The following is a 20,759-nucleotide window of genomic DNA, read 5'->3' as shown; positions in this document are numbered from 1 at the left end:
ATAGAAAAAAAAATCATTCAGTATGTTAGTTAGGTCGCCATTCTCAATATCCCATTCTAATCCAGTGAGAATTGGCAAACACTTATCTAAGTCCTCACCCTATCTCCTCGCAGGTACCTTCAATCAGAAACTCTTAGCAGCGAGAGGGGGAATTTCTGACTGACATATCCTTTCTATTGATAGGAAAATAAAACTAACTGTAAAACGCTAACCATACACCACATTGAGATTAATTAATTCAGTGCACAATAAAACACTGATAATTTGCTATCTGACAATTCTGATATCCCAGTGGTTTGAAATGTGGTTCACCGGTGACGTTTCCTGTGTTCCTCTAAAATATATTGTAGTTTGATTTCAATGCACCCTTTAAACATACTGGGTTCACTGGAAAATGCATTACCTCTTTTATTATTCAAATGTAACATCTAAAAAATACTGAATTTAAAGAGTGTTTGGGCGATAATAGGAATAATATTCAATAGTCTGCTAGTCCCGCACCACCAAAATCCCAAGTGACAGATTATCAGAGTTTTATATATTACTGCTTATCTTCAAACAATGCATAAAATATAGCAAAGAATTGTGATGCTTTCTACCTGAGTGTCAATGCTGAGAATTAAGAGTCCGAGCCAAAATGATGTGAAAGAATACATTGTCTTTGAATTATAATAAGAAAGCAAAACAGCATTAAATCATGCTGTATTGAAGGGTATCATTAACTCAAAGCATCCGTTCCAAAATTCTATCAACTTGTTAAGTTATTCTGCACATGCCTATGTTATAAAACTCAGAAGCCCAAGCCTCACACAAAATGCAAAGCACAATTAAATAAGACATGGAGCTGCTTCTTTGAAGTTGACCAACATATAGTATGTGTCCTGGATTCATTTTACTTGAGACATTGTTACAATTACATACTGCAGCCCTTCCCCATTTCTTTCCTTCTGTGGTCTGTGTATGACACTCTCACCATCATAGCTGCACACATGGGGGCTGACAGAGGATGCTAACTGCAAGTTTTGTGGTCTGCAGGGTTCACTGGCACACATAGTCAGGATGTAAAACAGCTTTAACACAAGGATGGCATAGATGGCATCACAAGGTCCTGCTGTTCCTTGCTGACACACTGGAGCAGGAGAGGTGCAGAAAGAGACCAGCTGGCAGAGAGGCTAACAGGGCAGTCATTTTCATCAAGAAGAGGGCCATGCCCGTCATATCAAAGAGGCCTAAATCCAATCTGCTACAAATTGCCAAATCCTGAGAGATGAGGGTCAATGTGGGGAGGAATCTGACCTCAAGTGCTTTGTGGAGTTTGAATGTTCTCCCTGTGACTATATGGGTTTTCTCTGGTGCTCTATTTTTTTCTCCTACATCCCAAGAGTAGGCAAGCTGATAGGTTAACTGGATAGTGTAAATTGCCATTAAAGTGTAAGATCTAGGGAGATTTGATGATACTGTAGAGAAAATAAAGAAAGGCATTAATGTAGGTTTAATATACACTCAGTGGCAACTTTATTGGTTATACCTATAGCCCTGCTCGTTAATGCAAATGTCTCATCAGCCAATCATGTGGCAGCAACTCAATGCATAAAAGCATGCAGACATGTTCAAGAGGTTCAGTTGTTGTTCATATCAAATGTCAGAATGGGGAAGAAATGTGATCTAGGTATTTTGACTGTGGAATTATTGTTGGTGCCAGTCAGGGTGGTTTGAGTATCGCAGAAACTGCTGATCTCCTGGGATATTCATGCACAACAGTCTCTAGAGTTTACAGAGAATGGTGCAAAAAACAAAAAAAAAATCTTGTGAGTGGCAGTTCTGTGGGTGAAAATGCCTTGTTAATGAGAGAGGTCAGAGGAGAATGGCCAGACTGGTTCAAGCTGACAGGAAGGCAACAGTAACTCAAATAACCTCTCGTTACAAGAGCATCTCTGAATGCACAACACGTTGAAACTTGAAGTGGATGGGCTACATGCAGCAGAAGACCATGAACATACATTCAGTGGTCACTTTATTAGGTACAGGAGGAATCTAATAAAGTGGCCTCTGAGTGCAAATGGGTGGTTGATGATCAGCACAGAGTCAGAGGGCCAATGGGCCTAGTTCTGTGCTGTGTCTTTCTCCATCAACTATGAGCTTCTTGAAGTGAAGGTGATCATAAGCAATTGTAATGAGCTGTAAAGTTATTCAACCATAAAATATAATTGACATAAAATTAAATTTTGGCAGAGTCTGGTTCCCTTCATTCAATACTGTGGGTTGAGAATGAGAGTATATATTATGAATATTAGACTACTACATATTTTTAGAAGGAGTTACTTTCAAGTATAAAATTAATCACAGCGTAGGCATTTTATGCCCAGTGAGGAAGGAAACAGTGCTAGATCTTGTTCTGAGTGATTGACATGGGGCAACTGAGAAATGTTTCATTCAAGGAGCATATAGGTCAAATACTCAGGAGTAGAATGTGGAAAAGGGTAAGTAATATTCACGCGTACTCTTAACTGAAGAAAGGCTGACCTTAATAAGCTAAGGAGGTTATGGCCACGGTTGACTGGAATCAAAAATTGGTAGGCAAAGCAGTATACCTAAAATGCAAGCAGTATATAGAATAGAAGAGAATTCGCACACAGAGTAGGCACATTATCACAAGGAGAGGGAAGATGTCTAATGTTGGAATTTCCCTGATCTCAGAAATTCTAGAGCATTTTAATGTGTGCACTGGTTGATTGTAACAGCAGCATGCCAATAAAGGTTTTCATCATGAGCCTACCATTGCAAATGGGCTTTATTTCCTGAGTATGCTTACAATGCTTTTAAATTATTCAGTTAAAATTTCCTTGTGTTCACTTAACTGATCTTCATAATGGTTGGCATTCTATTGTGAATGACGCAATCTGTTCAATAGCAATGGCAAGAAAGAAACATTTGGAAGTTGTGCTAATAAATACCATGGTAACAAAATCACAGGTTACTGTACAGGAGGTCACTCTGCCCACTATGTTCATACTGCCTCTGACTAAAATCAGTTCAGCTGGTCCCACTATCCCTTCTCCCATAAATCTGCATTTTTTTTTTATCTTTCAAGTACCTATCTACTTCCCTTTTTGAAGACCACAACTGCATCCATTACATTCCCCATTGATGCACTCAGATCCTACTTCATGATGCATTAAAAGATGTTTTCTGTTATGAGTTATTTGGGAGAAAATTAAAAGCCAAATTCTGTCAAGGGTTAATGGGAAAATCATTACTTTAGTTTCCAGTATAATACACTGAGCATTCTAAAGATAGCACAATAGAGAAGCCAATAATAATTGATCCCAGGTAGACTCTGTTCTCATCTTTTCCCATTATCATTCTTCTATCTTCCATTCCTTTCTCACTCCATTCCTTTAAAAAGTCTTACCAATGGAAAAAAAACTTATGTTCCACATCAAGTCAACCTATCTTCACATAGTCTTTAAATTACATCTCTCTCCTCCCCACAGCTCAACTTTGAAAACTGTAAACACGCCCCCCCCCCATCAACACACTTCCCTCAGTTTTGAACAAGGATCATTGACTCACAACTTTAACTTTCCTCATTCATTGATGCCTCTTGACTGACTGAATTGTCTTGTAATTTTCTATAATTTTCAGATTCTAGTATATGCAACTTTGTTTTCCATAACAACTGACTTAAGCTATCAAGCACATAACAAACAGCAAAGTAATATGATAGTGATTATATCCTAGGAATAAACCACCAAATAACAGCCTACATTTAATGTATCTTCATTTAATTAATTTAATTACTAGGTACTTGGAAAGTAATAACAAGTCTTCAATTTATTGCAGCAAAGGTTATGAATTCCATAATTATATTAACATTATCAGTTTGTTTACAACCATGAAGTTATATAATACAGGCCTTGTTATGTTTACACTTGTCATTCTTAAGCTTGGTTTGTAGGTATTCTATTGCTTTGCGTAACATACCTTGGCAATGAAAATAATAGTGTAATAGATATGGCATTGAGTAAGGAGGCTAATCAAATGAATATTATTGCAATATTAAATGACAATTCCTTCCCCACAGGAAAGCACAAAAGATTGCTCACATACTCTTCTAAATTACTGGGTATCTTTGCAGCAACAGGATACAGGGAAGTGAAACCAAATAAAAAAACAAAACTAAGCACTGGGTGTCATATTTGCATGGAATAACCAAGTGATTCATTGCAAGAGAATACAAACAAAAAGAGTGATAAATAAGGGTTCTGTTTCCACACTAAATTTCCAGTCCATCACAGGAAAAGCCCTCCCCACCATTGAGCACATCTATGAGGAGTACTGTCATAAGAAATCAGCATCCATCATCAGGGTCTGCCACTATCCAGGCCACTCTCTCTTCTCACTGCTGCCACGGGAAAGGAGCTGCAGGACCCTTAGGTTCCACACCACCTGGTTCTGGAACTGTAATTACTCTTCAACCTTCGGGCTCCTGAAACAACGTGGATAACTTTGTGCACCTCAACACCGAGCTGATTCCACAACCTATGGCCTCACTTTCAAGAATTCTACAAATCATGTTCTCAGTATTATTATTTTTTTATTTACACAATTTGGCTTTTGCACATTAGTTGATTGTCAGTCTTTGTGTGCAGTTTTTCATTGATTCCATTGTATTTCATTCATAAACTGTGAATGCCTGCAAGAAAATGAATCTCAGAGTGGTACATGGTAACATATATATACTTTGATAATAAATGTAGCTTGATATTGAACTTTGAAATCAAACCCAAAAAGCAAGTACTGAAAAAGCTTAAAACCAAAAATAATGCAGAAATTACAAAAAGCTTAAATTACTTAAAACATTCATTAGGATAGACATCATCCGTGAAAAAGGGCACAGAGTCGATAACCTTGCATCAGAACTATCTGATATTGGTGTTAACCTCTCGAAAGACATTACATGGCCTACTGAGTACTGCCAGTAACTTCATTGAAGATTGCTTAGATAAGTCATAGAGCCACAAGCACAGAACCAGGCCTTTCAGCCTAAATGGTCCATGCTGACCAAGATTCCCATCTAAGTTAGGCCCATTTGCCCACATTTGGTCCATAGCCCTCTAAACCTTTCTCATCCATGTGCTTGTTTGTGATGCCAGTATTTGTGTGTAGTTTTTCATTGATTCAATTGTATTTATTTGCTCTATTGTGAATGCCTGCAAGAAAATGAATCTCAGGGTAGTATATGGTGACATACACATACTTTGATAATAAATTTACTCTAAACTTTGAACTTTATCTATGTACTTGTCCAAGCACCTCTTAAATGTTGTTTAGGTATGCGCACATGACATTAAAAATATACTTGAAAAAAGTAACTTCCAAGTTACCTAAAGGATAAAAGAATAGAGCAGATTTATTGGTTTACAAATAAATTATTATCACAGTATGATAGAACAAAATAGACATTGGAGAGAGGAGAAGACAGATTGGCATCTTTCTCAGTATTTCTGTGTTGATTTATGATATCACTACACTGCGGGTGTCCAGAGAGAAGCTTGTGTTTGTGCTCTTTCAATAATTCTTTTCAGCTTCCTATCTGTTTGGAAAGCTTAACAAGGATTATTCTGGGTTCCTCACAACATACAGCGTCAGTCACTTTTTGCCCAGTTTTGGTTCATCATGAGTTAAATATTTTGTGCTGACGGCACCTGAATATATATCAGAAAATTGAAGTTATTTTAAAACAGTGCTTTCTTGATATGAAATAGAAAAGTGTCACCAATAAACTGGAAGATAAATAGAAAAATCATCTGAACTCACAACCATAACTTGTTTTAGTAGAGCACTAAGCAGAGTATGCTGGTGGTTAAACTTGACCTTGAAGATTTCGATTTTTAATATATTGAATAGCAACTTGGTCAAATTCAGAATTGATAACATTGCAGCAAGGGACACAGGCCATCTAGGACTGAACGAACAGGACCGCTCTGACCTGTCACAGTGAAGGAGAGTGAAATTACTGTGGAAAGTGTAAATTAGGGACAAAGAACGTATAGAGCATCGAACAGTAGAGCACAGAATTAGAACCTTCAGGGTATAAACTTTGTGCTGAGTATGATGCCAAATTAAATTACTCATTTCTGCCTGCACAGAGTCCATATCCCTCTATTCCCTACATAGTCATGTGTCTATCTAAAAGCCTCCTGAATGCCACTATCATACTTGCACAATGACAAATGACAGCATGTTCCGAGCACCTACCACATTCAGTGTAAACAACTTTCCCTTTAAACATGCCCTCTCTCACTTTAAAGCTAAGCCCTCTAGTATTCAACATTTCTACCCTTTGAGAAAGATTCTAGCTGCCTACTTACTATATGCAGGCCGCTCAAAATTTTATAAAGTTCTATTTGGCCTCCTCTCAGTCTTCAGGCCTCAAGAGAAAACAATCTCCAACCTCTCCTTACAGCTACTACTCTCTAATCCAGGAAGCATCCTGGTAAACCTCTTCTGCACCCTCACCAACATCTCCATATCCTTCCTGTAGTGGGGTGACCAGAACCGCATGCAATGCACCGTGTGGCCTATTCAAAGTTTTAGACAACTGCAGTGTGACTTGCAACAAGAAGGTGCTGTTTTCATCCTTTTTGAATTTCTTTCAACAGATTTTTTGCTGTAAATACATCAGCCAGTCCATGAGAACTGGTGTTACATTCTTCCTTGAACCAGCTCACTGTGGAGGTGTGGTCACACAGAGCTATATCACCCATGACCAGCGACAAAGTGTTTACATGTCAGAATTGTAAACAATTTGGAAAAGATTTTGCAGGTACTGTAGTAGCATCCCTATGGACCTGCTGCATTTGCCTTTCATGTGACAGAGATTGTGGGTTTTTAGAAATCTGATGGAAGAGCCTCGCCAAGATATTGCAGTGCATCTTATAAACTGCTGCAATGGTGTACCAGCTTAATTGATGATCTCACTCTGGAATACTTGAAAGTTGGAGAAATACTATGTGCATGTGTATATGTGCTCTTGTGTGTGAGGTTTCTTGTAAAAAATACTTGAAAACATAAAGCCACACTATAGATATGCTGACAAGGATATACTGTTGTCTGGATATTAGATTATAGGAGCATGTGATCATGTTAAAGGGATATAAACACAAGTTCATGTTCAATGTTGTAATTGGCTTACATACACGGGATATACTGTAAATGCCAGGAAAATTAGCCTTTTGTAGCAACACAGTACATTGATGACAAACATAGACTTCAGTTAGCATAAACTACATATACTTAAACATGTGTGAAATAGAAACATAGAAACATAGAAACATAGAAAATAGGTGCAGGAGTAGGCCATTCGGCCCTTCAAGCCTGCACCGCCATTTATTATGATCATGGCTGATCATCCAACTCAGAACCCCGCCCCAGCCTTCCCTCCATACCCCTTGACCCCTGTAGCCACAAGGGCCATATCTAACTCCCTCTTAAACATAGCCAATGAACTGGCCTCAACAGTTTCCTGTGGCATAGAATTCCACAGATTCACCACTCTCTGTGTGAAGAAGTTTTTCCTAATCTCGGTCCTAAAAGGCTTCCCCTCTATCCTCAAACTGTGACCCCTCGTTCTGGACTTCCCCAACATCGGGAACAATCTTCCTGCATCTAGCCTGTCCAATCCCTTTAGGATCTTATACGTTTCAATCAGATCCCCCCTCAATCTTCTAAATTCCAACGAGTACAAGCCCAGTTCATCCAGTCTTTCTTCATATGAAAGTCCTGCCATCCCAGGAATCAATCTGGTGAACCTTCTTTGTACTCCCTCTATGGCAAAGATGTCTTTCCTCAGATTAGGGGACTAAAACTGCACACAATACTCCAGGTGTGGTCTCACCAAGGCCTTGTACAACTGCAGTAGTACCTCCCTGCTCCTGTACTCGAATCCTCTCACTATAAATGCCAGCATACCATTCGCCTTTTTCACCGCCTGCTGTACCTGCATGCCCACTTTCAATGACTGGTGTATAATGACACCCAGGTCTCGTTGCACCTCCCCTTTTCCTAATCGGCCACCATTCAGATAATAATCTGTTTTCCTATTTTTGCCACCAAAGTGGATAACTTCACATTTATCCACATTAAATTGCATCTGCCATGAGTTTGCCCACTCACCCAACCTATCCAAGTCACCCTGCATCCTCTTAGCATCCTCCTCACTGCTAACACTGCCACCCAGCTTCGTGTCATCCGCAAACTTGGAGATGCTGCATTTAATTCCCTCATCCAAGTCATTAATATATATTGTAAACAACTGGGGTTCCAGCACTGAGCCTTGCGGTACCCCACTAGTCACCGCCTGCCATTCTGAAAAGGTCCCGTTTATTCCCACTCTTTGCTTCCTGTCTGCTAACCAATTCTCCACCCACACCAATACCTTACCCCCAATACCGTGTGCTTTAAGTTTGCACACTAATCTCCTGTGTGGGACCTTGTCAAAAGCCTTTTGAAAATCCAAATATACCACATCCACTGGTTCTCCCCTATCCACTCTACTAGTTACATCCTCAAAAAATTCTATGAGATTCGTCAGACATGATTTTCCTTTCACAAATCCATGCTGACTTTGTCCGATCATTTCACCGCTTTCCAAATGTGCTGTTATCACATCCTTGATAACTGACTCCAGCAGTTTCCCCACCACCGACATTAGGCTAACCGGTCTATAATTCCCCGGTTTCTCTCTCCCTCCTTTTTTAAAAAGTGGGGTTACATTAGCCACCCTCCAATCTTCAGGAACTAGTCCAGAATCTAACGAGTTTTGAAAAATTATCACTAATGCATCCACTATTTCTTGGGCTACTTCCTTAAGCACTCTAGGATGCGGACCATCTGGCCCTGGGGATTTATCTGCCTTCAATCCCTTCAATTTACCTAACACCACTTCCCTACTAACATGTATTTCACTCAGTTCCTCCATCTCACTGGACCCTCTGTCCCTTACTATTTCTGGAAGATTATTTATGTCCTCCTTAGTGAAGACAGAACCAAAGTAATTATTCAATTGGTCTGCCATGTCCTTGCTCCCCATAATCAATTCACCTGTTTCTGTCTGCAGGGGACCTACATTTGTCTTTACCAGTCTTTTCCTTTTTACATATCTATAAAAGCTTTTACAGTCCGTTTTTATGTTCCCTGCCAGTTTTCTCTCAATCTTTTTTCCCCTTCCTAATTAAGCCCTTTGTCCTCCTCTGCTGAACTCTGAATTTCTCCCAGTCCTCAGGTGAGCCACTTTTTCTGGCTAATTTGTATGCTACTTCTTTGGAATTGATACTATCCCTAATTTCTCTTGTCAGCCACGGGTGCACTACCTTCCTTGATTTATTCTTTTGCCAAACTGGGATGAACAATTGTTGTAGTTCATCCATGCAGCCTTTAAATGCTTGCCATTGCATATCCACCGTCAATCCTTTAAGTGTCATTTGCCAGTCTATCTTAGCTAATTCACGTCTCATACCTTCAAAGTTACCCCTCTTTAAGTTCAGAACCTTTGTTTCTGAATTAACTATCTCACTCTCCATATTAATGAAGAATTCCACATATTATGGTCACTCTTACCCAAGGGGCCTCTCACGACAAGATCGCTAATGAACCCTTCCTCATTGCTCAAAACCCAGTCCAGAATAGTCTGCTCTCTAGTTGGTTCCTCGACATGTTGGTTCAAAAAACCATCCCGCATACATTCCAAGAAATCCTCTTCCTCAGCACCTTTACCAATTTGGTTCACCCAGTCTACATGTAGATTGAAGTCACCCATTATAACTGCTATTCCTTTATTGCACACATTTCTAATTTCCTGTTTAATACCATCTCCGACCTCACTACTACTGTTAGGTGGCCTGTACACAACTCCCACCAGCGTCTTCTGCCCCTTAGTGTTACGCAGCTCTACCCATATCGATTCCACATCTTCCCGGCTTATGTTCTTCCTTTCTGTTGCGTTAATCTCTTCTTTAACCAGCAACGCCACCCCACCTCCCCTTCCTTCATGTCTATCCCTCCTGAATATTGAATATCCCTGAACGTTGAGCTCCCATCCCTGGTCACCCTGGAGCCATGTCTCTGTGATCCCAACTATATCATAATCATTAATAACAATCTGCACTTTCAATTCATCCACCTTATTACGAATGCTCCTTGCATTGACACATAAAGCCTTCAGGCGCTCTTTTACAACTCTCTTAGCCCTTATACAATTATGTTGAAAAGTGGCCCTTTTTAATGCTTGCCCTGGATTTGTCGGCCTGCCACTTTTACTTTTCTCCTTTGTACTTTTTGCTTCTACGCTCACTTTACACCCCTCTGTCTCTCTGCACTGGTTCCCATCCCTCTGTTGTGAACTAACCTCCTCACGCCTAGCCTCTTTAATTTTATTCCCACCCCCCAACCATTCTAGTTTAAAGTCACGTCAGTAGTCCCCGCTAATCTCCCTGCCAGGATATTGGTCCCCCTAGGATTCAAGTGTAACCCGTCCTTTTTGTACAGGTCACGCCTGCGCCAAAAGAGGTCCCAATGATCCAAAAACTTGAATCCCTGCCCCCTGATCCAATCTCTCAGCCACGCATTTATCCTCCACCTCATCGCATTCCTACTCTCACTGTCGCGTGGCACAGGCAGTAATCCCGAGATTACTACCTTTGCGGTCCTTTTTCTCAACTCCCTTCCTAGCTCCCTATATTCTCCTTTCAGGACCTCATCCCTTTTCCTACCTATGTCATTGGTACCTATATGTACCATGACCTCTGGCTCCTCACCCTCCCACTTCAGGATATCTTGGACACGATCAGAAATATTCCGGACCCTGGCACCAGGGAGGCAAACTACCATCCGGGTCTCTGGACCGCGTCCACAGAATCGCCTATCTGACCCCCTTACTATCGAGTCCCCTATCACAACTGCCCTCCTCTTCCTTGCCCTACCCTTCTGAGCTACAGGGCCAGACTCTGTGCCGGAGGCACGGCCACTGTTGCTTCCCCCAGGTAAGCTGTCCCCCCCAACAGTACTCAAACAGGAGTACCTGTTGTTAAGGGGCACAGCCACCCGGGTACTCCCCATCACCTGACTCTTCCCCTTTCCCCTCCTAACCGTGACTCACTTGTCTGCCTCCCGTGGCCCCGGCATGACCACCTGCCTTCCACTCCTCTCTATCACCTCCTCGCTCTCCCTGACCAGACGAAGGTCATCGAGCTGCAGCTCCAGTTCCGTAACACGGTCCCTTAGGAGCTGCATCTCGATGCACTTGGCGCAGATGTAGACGTCCGGGAGGCTTGGAGACTCCAGGGCCTCCCACATCCGACACCAAGAACAGCAAACTGCCCTCATAGTCATAATGCCCCTCTCCTCAAATAACAACAGAAAATGAATGTCAAACCTTCCTCGCCTCGCCCACTTCCGCCTAAGCCCGTTGAGCCGAAGCCCTTAAGTCTTCACTCTGCTCCCGGCTCACTCCGCCGCCCGCAAACTACGCTGCCCGTTCTATGAGGCTTTGTTCCTTTTAAATCTGCCGCACTGCACTGCCCGACGTCACACGCCTGCGCAGTCCCTCCTCTCAGAAAGCCGTTGGAGAAAAAAAATAACGAAAATTTCAAAAATGTCTTTCTCGGCACTCCCACTCAGACTCTCAGACTCCTTCTTCGAATCAAACCCGAAGCAGGATGTCTGCCCTTTTAAATCTGCCGCGCTGCACTGCCCGACGTCACACACCTGCGCAGTCCCGCCTCTCAGAAAGCCATTGGAGAAAAAAAAATAACGAAAATTTCAAAAATGTCTTTCTCGGCACTCCCACTCAGACTCTCAGACTCCTTCTTCGAATCAACAACAAAGTAAACATAATGAAGCTAGTGCAAAATTAAGAGAGAGGGAAAATATAAACCATAGATGTTTGTTAATTGAAATGATTTCCAGAAAGTATAATCAACCTCCTTGTAAGTAATTAACCCATTCCCCTGTGATTCATGATTAATAATCTGGCAATCAAACTTTGAAATAATCAATTACATGTACAATAAAGTACTGAACGCATCATCCACTAGAGGGGGACATGGCATTGGTTACACTGACACAATTAAATGTTTTATTGAGAAATTTAGACTTTTATACATGAAGGTATAAAAAAGATTTTACAACACCAATATTTTCAATGTAAAAATTCTAGAGCAAAAGAGATTAAAGGACAAATCATTCAGTTTAAGATTAAGGCCTAATGGCTTGGGTCAATACACTTAAAACCATATTCTACTCTAGAAGGTCTAATAATATCATTGTCTAACATATACTTAATTTCTTGTTCGGCAAGTGTACATTTTTCCGCATTCATTCGGTATGGATGTTGCTTTATAGGTTTGACGTTTCCAACGTCTACATCATGTCAGGCTATTGTGGTTCTTCTGGGAACGTGTGGAAATAAATCCCTATTTTTCAAAATTAACTGCTTCATCTGCTGCCTCTGCTGTGGCTGTAGATGAGCCAATTTCTCATCAATATTTTCCAAAATTGTCGAATTTGTTAGTCTGGCAGAAATAATGTTCGGTTTAAAATAAGCCTCAGATGGATCAGCTACCAAGTTCCCAGGGAGGTCAGACTCATTGTCACTGACAACAATAGTCATAGCGACAGATTGTTTCCTATAATAAGGCTTTATCATATTTACATGACAAAGTTGCGTTGGCCTTCGTCGATCTGGTGTTTTTACCACATAGTCCACATTATTAACTTTAGATATAATCTCGTAAGGACCATGAAATATAGCTTGTAAATGGTTCATTTGCACAGGGAAAGAACCAACACCTTATCTCCTGGCTTAAGTACCCTCATTCTAGCTTCCTTGTCATACCAAGTTTTCATTCTTTCCTGAGCAAATTTAAAATTTTCCTTTACTAAACTGCAAGCTTTATGCAATCTCTCCTTAAATTTTAAGACATAATCCAGCAAATTAGTATGTACTTCTTTATTAACTGTTCTTTTAATAATACCAAAGGTCCTCGGACACTGTGCCCAAACACAAGTTCAAACGGACTAAAGCCTATGGACTCCTACACTGACTCCCGTACTGCAAACAAAAGCAAATGAACTCCCTCATCCCAACCTTCCTCATTTTCAACACAAAACATCCTAATCATAGTTTTAAGGACAGAATGGAACCTTTTTAAGGCCCCTTGTGATTCGGGATGATATGCAGACAATGTAATCTGTTTGGCTCCCAGTTTACAAACTATCTGCTGGAACAATCCAGACATAAAATTACTTCCTTGATCAGAATGGATTTCTTTAGGTAAACCAAATAAAGTAAAGAACTTTATGAGAGCCTTTGTCACAGTTTTGGCTTTTATATTCCTAAGAGGTATCGCTTCTGGAAACCTAGATGCGGTACACATGATAGTCAGCAAATATTGGTGGCCAGCTTTAGTTTTTGGCAATGGGCCAACACAATCTACAATAACTTTAGAAAACAGCTCACCAAATGCAGGAATAGGTTGTAATGGGGCCACTGGGGTGACTTGATTAGGTTTACCCACAACCTAACAAGTGTGACAAGTTCGGCAAGATGTCGTCACATCTTTCCTCAACCCAGGCCAATAAAAATGTTTAAAAACTTTGCTCACAGTTTTCCTCACACCAAAATGTCCACCCAAGGGTATATTATGAGCCAAAGTTAAAATTTCATTCCGGTAAACTTTAGGAACCACTAGCTGGTGAAAAACTGCCCAATCCTCGCTTGCAGAAATCTTAAGTGGTCTCCACTTCCTCATTAATACTCCACTCTTGGAATAATACCTTACTGGCACCCTCGTAATCTCATTATCTGGGAGAGCTTGTTTTCTTAAGGTGGCAATCTCAGGGTCTCTGCCTTGCTCCACTATAATCTCCTTCCTAGACAAGGACAAGTCTTTAAGGGCAGAACTATTACAAGGATCCTGATCAAATAATGAAGGTAGAAAAGTTACTGACAAATCATCAAAATCTGAATCCTGATTTGAATTGTCATGGGTAACAGACTCATGCTGTACAGAACCCTCTGCCTCAGCAGATTTTTTGGCCATAGCTCGGGTTATTGCACAGGAGGTATATATGTGAGAATCCATCTTTGGATCATCAACGATTGGCTTAGTTGTCATCTGCACTGCAGGAACAACTTTTTCTCCTGCTAGGTCATTCCCTAACAGTAAAGAAACACCGTCCACCGGAAAACTGTGTCGCATTCCTACTTTAACAGTTCCTGAAACTAACCCTGACTTTAAAACTATTTTGTGCAGAGGTACAGACATAAGGTTGCCCTCAATCCCTCGTATAAGATTTACCTCACCAATGTCAGTCTTATCATTAAACTCTAGAACACTGTCTAACATTAGTGACTGGGAAGCCCCAGTATCCCGAAGAATTTTTATTGGTACTTGAGTGGTCCTTGCATTCACTGAAACACATCCCTCTGACGTAAAAGGATCATATCCCTTCTTAACCTGGTCAGACCTTGACAGAGCTTCCTTTGAATGTCCCAAACCCTGTGGATTTCTGGGCATTTCAAAGTGTTGCACACAGGCATCTGGAACTGCCTCCTTTTCCCTCTTCTTCAGACGGAAACAGTTATCCATAACATGACCATGTTTCTTACAATAGTGACAAATAAGACCAAACTGTTTTTCCTTCACTTGCTTCCCTTCATTCTTACCTTTATCACTAGCTTCCGATTTAATCTCTGGTTTATCCTGACTATCCAGGCTACTCTTTTGGAAAGCTTTACTCGGAGTAAACTTACTCTTCTGGGTTAGAGCATACTCATCTGCTAAATTGCACACTCTGGCAACGTGGCAGGATCCTTTTCATTCAAATATTCCTTTATGCCATCAGGGACGCAACTTTTAAATTCCTCAATCAAAATCAGCTCCTTTAAGGTGTTATAATCCTCATTCACATTTTCAGAGGTACACAAGCGCTCAAAACACACAGATTTGTCATAGGCAAATTCCACATAAGTCTGGTTCACATGTTTCTTCAGACTTCTAAATCTCTGTCTATAAGCTTCCGGAATCAATTCATAAGCTTTAGGTATAGCCTGCTTCACTGTATCATAATCAGCTGCCTGCGCACTGGTTAAAGCAGTATAAACTTGTCGTGCTTTACCTTTAAATACACTTTGTAACAGGAGAAGCCAGCGCTCTTTTGGCCACAGTGCACTCGAAGCAACCTTCTCAAAGTGCTTGAAGTAACTATCAACATCTGCCCCATTAAATGGAGGAACCAATTTAACTTCCTGACTCCCAATTGCCCACCATTGAGAACATCTACCATAAATGCTGCCTGGGCAGAGCAAAAAGCATTATCAAGGGTGCATCTCACCCTAACCATGAACTTTTTACTCTCCTCCCATCCAGTAGATGCTACAGGAGCCTCTGCTTTCACACCAGCAGGCACAGGAAGAGCTTCTTCCCTGAGGCTGTGACCCTGCTGAACCTCACATCACAGTGCTAAGCAGTATTGAACCCATATTGTACTGCCTCAGTACTTTTATATTTGTCTGCTGTAGCACTTTTTATTCGCAGTTATTTTATAAATAGCACTATTCTTTGCATTTCTGGTCAGATGTTAACTGCATTTCATTGGCTTTGTATTTGTACTTGGCACAATGACAATAAAGTTGAATCTAATCTAATCTAATAAACGGTATAACTGGTTCCCTAAAACCAGCTGGTTTCTCAAGCTTTAACTTCTCCATCTCTAGTTTAACTTCCCTCTCTTTATTTGCTTCTTCCCTCTGTTTATCTGCTTCTCTGGCTTCAAACTGCCTCTGTCTTTCTTTATCCTCTAACCTCATTTGTTCCAGTCGTAACTGGATCTCCTCTTTACTCACAGGAAACTTCTCAAACACTTTCACAGCTACATAATAATCAGCTATTTTTCTCTGAATCTGACTTTCTCGTAGCCGTAGTTATCCCTGCAAGCTTCAGTTTCCTGCACCACACCCTTTTTCACAGACACTAATGCCGCAGGGGTTGGTGATTCCAAAAAGTTCCCAACCACCATTGCTGCTGATTACCACACACAAACCAATCAAACAAAAAGGATTTTTCCTTTTCCAATCAGATCGATAATTAAACAACCAATTAAGCTCTAAATGTGTTCAATCCTGGATGAGCCCCCACATATGTTATAAACCAGCAGCAACAGAGATGAATTTGAGTCGAGTTTTTATAAAATAAACAATGACATTTATTAACCTCTACTCAAATAAACATGGAACAGTAAACAAAGAATTGACTTAAACCGGATGTTAACAGTGGTATGCTTCTATAGTTATCAAACAGTCAAACTTAAAGAAATTTCTTAACAGATCTTATTTAAACACAGTCTTAAGATGGTAATTTAATAATTCCAAATGATTCCTGAAATATTCGAGAGGAGAGACTTCCCAAACCAGCTTTGGACCAGTCCGCAAAGTAAAGACGTCACTGCTGACGCAGCTCCCAGCCAAAGTGCCTTGTCCGAAATTATGACACAGAATACAATTTCTCAAAGTAACTGACTTTTTGGCAAAGTGATCATCACACAACCCAAATCGTGCCAGGGTTAACAAAACGTGTGTGCCACGTACGGATGGTTCCAAGTGTCAGTCACACCCGTAATGCGCCGGATGCCACTGGTTAACCCAAATCCTTTTGGGGTTTGTTCAGAGCTGGGGATTCTTCACTATCACTCTTTCTTCTCCTCCGATGGCATAACTACCAATGGTGGCCTCCCAACAAATCGAACTACACAACAACTGCGGCTTCCTCTTATATACCAGTTGGAATATGCCATCACGTGACATCACGTTACCCCACTATCATAAGGCAATTACATTATTCCAATGGCACGAGACCATTACATCATTCCAGTAGCATAAGACAATTACATCACATTCACGAGGTACTCACAGGACAGGTAACAGTATAAACTTGAATGAAGAGGCAAGCAGGAGTTAAAAATATTAATATCAGCTCTTCTTTGCATCCAACAATAGGGTTATGCTCACATGTTAATATGTGTTTACTCTAAAATCATCCAAATATTAATATATCATTGTCCTGTAGGGGTGTGGCTTATTCTGATTATAGAATATCACTTCCATCATGATTGGTTAGTTTAGAAACTGCAGCTGCTTTTCCCATTGGTTAGCTGCCTAGTGTCTAGTTTCAAATACCCTGGGTATATACTGAGCACATATGGGTGGTTCTTTCTCTCTTCCTTTGTTTAAGGCAAGCGGTGCACATAGCCATTGGGAAGGTATGCTCTGTGTGCGCTTTTATCTAAGTATGCTTGTTGAATGTACCTATGTTTGTGATATATTCAGCTTTGTAGTTTCTGTAACTTGGGGAACATGAACGTTTGGTTGAATTTTTACTCTTTGTAAATAAATGATTAATATACTTATTCACAGTCACTGTTTTCTGTCTCACTGCCAGACCCATGAACCTGATTCAACATTATATTTTGGTGCCGTGAGTAGGGTTTGGGTTTTTGTGCAAAATGCATTTCTTTAAAAGGTTATTTAAAAGAGTGGGCCCTCAGTATGAAAGACGCAGAGGCCCAGGGTGGATAGATAATAGTGAGGGCTTTGGAAATCTTCTAACTTACTAATGGGTTACGGGATGCTGGTAGATTGGTCAGACCAGTTAGATTTCGCCAGGGTTGAAATGGGACATCTCATTGTTTCTATACTTAAATCATTGGGTTTTCCCAAGAAAAAGAATAGCCGGTGACATGCTCTCTGGCTGTTTGCAGCAATTGTAAGGCATCAGTTTAAAACGATAGTGAATCTTAAGAATGAATTGGAAAATCTAAGTCAACGCTGTAATATTCTGAGAGAATCACTATTGATGGATCAGGGTGGGGCTGCAAAGTTGGAGGATAAGAATATAGAGATAGCTTGTCAGCTAAAGAAACTACAGTATTCAGACGCTGCAGGCTGAGCTGGTTAACAGCCCAATCCTATTAAGGTAAAGCCACGATGAGGCGGAGCGTTGATCCTACTGTGGGGCTAGGACATGAGGATGTCTGGTTGGATGATGAAAATAAGGGAGGTAGGGTAGTGTGGACCCTCTGGTTTATTCCTCGCCTTCCCTTTGCATGTCTGAAACAGTTCAGGCCAGGCCAGTGATCACACCTTCCCACGACTGCTGAGGGGGGCATCTAAGGAGGGGCAGGAGGAGGGGAAGGTGGAGGGGAAGAGGATCTGGAATATGTGGGGCGTGGTACAATGGACATCTTTGAGACAACAGAGCTCAAAGAGTTCTCCACTGAGGAATTTAGGGGATAGGTACAGACAAAAGGCTGGGGATTCTTTGACCACTTTATTTTACTTACTTTACTTTATTGTCACCAAACAATTGATACTAGAGCGTACAATCATCACAGCGATATTTGATTCTGCGCTTCGTGCTCTCTGGATTACAAATCGATAGTAAATATTAAAAATTTAAATTATAAATCATAAATAGAAAATAGAAAAGGGAAAGTAAGGTCACCCTTTCCTCCTCTGATACCTCAATGAAGACTGGTGTATATTTTGCAGACTTTGCCTTCCTGAAGTCCACAATCAGTCCCATGGTACTTCTGATATCTTCTGACAATTTCTAGTTTCTCCACTCCTAGTGAGCCATTTTCACATGGACCTTTCACAACCCCATCCCACAGCAGAATTACATTCACTTGTACATTGAATAGGGGACCCATCTTCACTTGGCTGAACCTTTTCTCACACTGAAAACCAAACCATTTTCCTCCATAGATGCTGCCTGCCCACTAAATTCCTCCAGCATTTCGTGTGTTGCTCTAGATGTCCTGCATCTGCAGTACCCTCCCCCCCACTTCACATTGAAAACTATCCATTTAACTCTGCACTGCCAAATCAAAAGGAAGAAACAACTTGGAAACACATAGGTCCCCCTACATCAGCCCTGATTCAGTCATATTCAAGGTCCTATCCTACTTGTATACATATGATCCAGATTCTTCCCAGAGAAGGACACTGCTTTAATCACCTTTGTCGATAACACACTGCTTACTTTCACCTGGCCCACCTCAGACTCTTCTTTTCCCTTTGTGAACATTGTCTCCATCTTAGGGTATAGGTTAGTGTCGAGAAACCATTACAAGAACAGACTCCCACAACCATCTCAGTAATATTTTCACCCATCCTCGTTCCTGCAAAGACCTCAAGCAATGCTGACAATTTTGCTAGCTCCAGGTCATCTACTCCAGTAACACTTTCTACAAAACGGATTTCAAAGTTTTTTCCATTTTATTAACTATGCTTTTCTTCTAATCAGTGACAGGGCACTCAACTGCCTGTTCCGTTTGCTGCACTCTGACCACCCCTTTTTCTCTTCAACTCAATGCAGGGATGCAGTCCACATTGGTGACACCACCATCCAAACTGACTTCCCCTTCCCTTTCAGCATTTTAAGAGGAACCATTTCATCCACATTACAAGGTACACACTTCCATCTCCAAGACCCACTCCCCTTCACAAGGCATCCTCCACACAGGCACAGGAGATGCAACACCTTCCCTCTATCCCTTCCTTAACACTACTGTACATCTAGGTGAAGTAATGACCATATTGAACATCTTTTTATTTTGCCATTCAGTACTAGTATGGTCCAAGTACATCAGTGAGTCAAAATTCAAATTGGGTGAACATTTTGCAGCATACCCCTGTACAGTCCAGAAGAGCAACCTTGGGCCTCCAGATATCTGTCACTAATTTTCCACCTTCACCCTGCTCTGGTTTCTATTTGGCTGCTTACACTGTTCCAACAAAGCGTAATCATCTCCAATTTATATTCAACAATTGCTGATAACCAGCCCCCCCCCCCAGTTTGTATCAGAGTTCTGATGATCTTATCAACTATCAACTAGTGTAAAATAGGAGACTAGTCCTCATCGTTCACTTGTCTTCAATTGACTGGGAGTCCTGGAAAACCAAAGGCTGCTTTCCAGTCCCGAAGAAGGGTCTTTTCCCGAAATGTTGACAGCCAACTCATTTCCATGGATGCTGCCTGACCTGCTGAGTTCCTCCAGCATTTTGTCTGGGTTGCCATAACACTGTCTGGTTTAATAATAAAACCACAGCTCACATTTCAGACTATTAGAGAAAATGCAGAGAACAAAAACCTAGTAGGCAATGTGGCATACAATACACTTCCTCGTGAACTGGCCGTTGTCAAGCAACAGTTCAAAAGAATTCCTAGCATCCTGCAGCTATGATGTAATCAAACTGGCTAAACAACCAAGTTATTAAACCAGAAGTCAGAAAAACATTTTTAATGTTCTGTTAAATGCTGTTAAATAAAGACTAAAAGGTAGAAGCCAACATTTTAAAATACATGTTATTTTAGAAAATATTTGGGAAAATTACAGGTACATTCTTCATGCAATAAACTTAAATATATCTGGAATTTTCATCATTTGATTTGATTTCCTGTATTGAAGCTGTAAAATAGCAAGACAGCAGTGGCTTTACTCCACAAGTGATTTCTGTTTTTGGAAAGGCATAGGTTACAGATTGAAATCTTAAACAAGACAGATCGATCACATGAGAAATGCATTTAATAATGCTGGCATTCAGAGAAGTGAATAAGCCTCTTAACACATGGGAACTAAAATTATGTGATTAAGAACCATTGTTTCATTTGGTGCTTTTATTTACAAAGACTCTGCCC

This window comes from Mobula hypostoma, chromosome X1, assembly GCF_963921235.1.
Source record: "Mobula hypostoma chromosome X1, sMobHyp1.1, whole genome shotgun sequence".
In the NCBI taxonomy this organism is placed as follows: domain Eukaryota; kingdom Metazoa; phylum Chordata; class Chondrichthyes; order Myliobatiformes; family Myliobatidae; genus Mobula; species Mobula hypostoma.
This window is presented reverse-complemented; position numbering follows the sequence as displayed.